Below are 3345 nucleotides of genomic sequence, written 5' to 3' on the forward strand. Positions count from 1 at the left end.
TAAATTCATAAATACATTTGATTTCAAGAATGTGAATATCTATTAAAAAAGATCTAATAGACTTGGCTCGAAAACATTGATTTATTTCATTATTTCATTTAGCTATACCCAAACATTGATTTATTTCTTTATTTCATTAAGATGAAACATAATTTAAATTTAAAACATTATTAAAAAACCACAAATGTATTTGGCTCGAAAAACCTTAGACATTTTATTACATCACTATAAATTAATTTATAAATATATATTAAATAACTCCATAAATACTTTTTAGAAATATAATACTACATTCTTAAACCATACCAATAATACTATTTTATAAATTAATATAACCAATTACAAAGAATATTTTATTTTATACATACCGATGATCTACGTAACAAAGAAAGAATATATATAGTAAAATTGTTACAGCAATTAATTGTTGGTTAGGGCCACAAACCGTTAGCAAGACTAAATATTAACGAGTATCCTAAAAACCCTTTTAATATCATGGTTTTATTGGTGTTAAACGTGGTTTTATTGGTGTTAAATACCTTTTACTGACATAAGCAAGATTGAAAAGAAAAAATGGGCTAGAAATTAGTTTGATCCTCCTTATGTGTTGCAGAATTCAGATATAATTAGAACGCATCCTACATTTTAAAGCAAAATGATAGGGGTAGTCTCATGGTAGCGCAATGGTGGAGGATCGAGAGTTGGATGGAAAGATCAAAATAGAGGGATAGAGATAGAGAAAAAATAATAGGTAGAGGGGGAGATAAAGATAGAGACAAATTTATAGGGAGAGGGAGAGATAAAAAGAAAGAGATAGATAGGCATAGAAAGAGAGAGGGAGAGGGAGAGAGAGACATTATGAGATTCATAGAGAGATGGAGATTTAAGGAGATAGAGAGAGGGGGAAAGGTAGAGTGAGAGATAGGTAAAGAGAAAGAGAAGGGGGAAAGGAGAGAGATAGGTAGAGAGGGTGAGATAAAAGAAGAGTATAGAGCTTAATATATATAGAAGGAGATGAAGAATTATATAAAATATAATATATAATTATAATGTATTTTTAAAAATGAAATACATTATATAAAATATCGGATATAGAATTAAATAAAGTTTAAATATTAAGTATTTCTTTGTAAGAAAAGAAACTGCTTTAAATAGTTTTCATTTGAATGACCAAAGATAATGTACATAAATATTCTTAGATTTGGAAATCAGTTTCATTTGCAAATATACTTCATGTTTTGGACTCAAAAATTATTATTAATACATAATTTTGATGTTGTTTCAAATTTTTGATAGAGTAGTTATAATTTCAACTATAGACCTCTTATGGAATTTTTATAACATTCAATATAGGTGTAACCATTGCACCACCTTTTGATGCAAAGTGCTAGTATTAATATGCAACGTTATAAATAATTTTGTAAAATAAAATTCAAGACTTGGGGGGTTTGTGCGGTTGTTTTTTTTCATTTCTGGGGGTAGCTGATTTGTTGGTACATTTCAGTGCCAATAGGACCTCGCAGTTGGATTTAGGAGGCCGATTCCACCAATTTTGATATAAAAATTGATATATTTTGGTGTCAGGTGTTTCAGAGGCAAAAAATATTTAGGCCCCAAGCCATACGATCTCGGGGCATGCAGATTGAAAAAAAAAATTGAGCAGTTTAATGGCTTGCCCAGGCCGAAGGGGTTAACGCGGTCTGTCGGCAGTCAGTTAATCGTCGGGGCTACATTGACTATTACCGCTAGTCTCCCAGGTGGTCACTGTCGACTCCCACCACAAGTGGTCAACACACCACCTGCTAAGTCGCCACCCAAAACCCCACTTCACAATTACTGTGGCGGTCACAATCACCGCCACTCCTGTGAGCCGCCTTCCACAAACACCTTCTGCCCAAGGCCAGCCAGCTACTGCTCCATTGCCCGACCACCACCCAGACACTACCTCCCTTCCACCAGCAGGGGGGCCTTTTTTACTTGAAGAGTTTTTTGACAGGCTATTGGTTTTTTTCCCATAACTTGGGCAAATGGAGTCATTTTTTGAAAAACCTTATATCGTCAAAAAGCTCTTTCCGAGCTCTATCCAGATCTAGAAGTTTAAATTTTTTATTTTTCTTTTTTGATGGTGGCTTTTTCTTTCAAAGCCAGAAGTTTATTTTTGTACTCTAAGAGACATAACTTGAGCATCTGAACTCCGTTTTTCAAAAACTTTATATCGTTGAAAATTTTGTTTTGTGCACTTTCCATTCATATGAGTTTTATTTCTAGATTCTGCTCCAAGTATATTTTATTCAGTTTTTTTCTTTTAAGCACTCTGGTGAATATCTTGGATGTTTCAGGTCCTCGGATCTCTTTCTTTGAGTAGGATGTCTCATCTTTGGTTGTTTTTTTTTCTGTATTTCCATCTTTATGTCTCTTCTAATCTTTGTAGACATTTTTGTAAGCATTTTATTTAAGCAAACACACTGAGATAAAGTGCCACTATGCATTATAGTTGGGATCTTGCACATCTTGTGTCTTAGTGTACATGCACTCCATTATAAAGTGCCATGGGGGGTTGATGTTTGCCTTTGTTTGCCATCTACCTTTGTCATGTATGTGCTCCTTCCATGATATTAGCCTCATGATGTGTGTCAAGTGAGTGTTCCTTCCATGACACTATGTACTTTCTCTGCACCTACGATGTTCCTAGTTCTTCGTCATGCAGTTCTTGTTGGTCATCCTTTTTAGTGTACCTGTCCCTCACCCTTGTCTGCATTATGGTGGATTTTATCCTATTGGTTCTAATATTTTCTTGGTTTGATTGGTCATTTTTTTAGGCTTTGGTGTTTTATGCCATCTGTATCTTCGAGTTTAGTTGTTTGCCTTTGTTTGCCATCTGATTCGGGTAGTGTCATTTGAGGGCACTTATGCAGATTATAGTCTTCTCTACTTGGTCATGTTCTATTTTAGTGGAGGTTCTTTAGATCAGTAGTTACTCTTCGACAATGTTTGCAGATTCTTGATGATCTTTCTTTGTTCATGTTTTATGGGATATTCTCTTGTTTGGAGGCTTCTTTATACCTTCACTAGTCTTCATCTCTTTTTGGAGTAGAGTAAATACAAATTACAGTCATAGTCCGCAAATTGAGACAATAAGAACATAAGAAGTTGTAGCAGTTGAAATAGTCATCTTATTTATTTATTTTGTTCCCAATTGCAAGGACGATCCAAAGAGGAAAGTAAGAACAACAATCACCCTGATAGAATCAAGTTTCAGTTGCTTCATCTTCATCAACATGATCTTTTATATGTCTTATTCTCAAATAAATAAATAATATTATTTGTCACCTTTCTTTTCATCTC

This window comes from Cryptomeria japonica, chromosome 7 (assembly GCF_030272615.1).
Source record: "Cryptomeria japonica chromosome 7, Sugi_1.0, whole genome shotgun sequence".
NCBI classification, from domain to species: domain Eukaryota; kingdom Viridiplantae; phylum Streptophyta; class Pinopsida; order Cupressales; family Cupressaceae; genus Cryptomeria; species Cryptomeria japonica.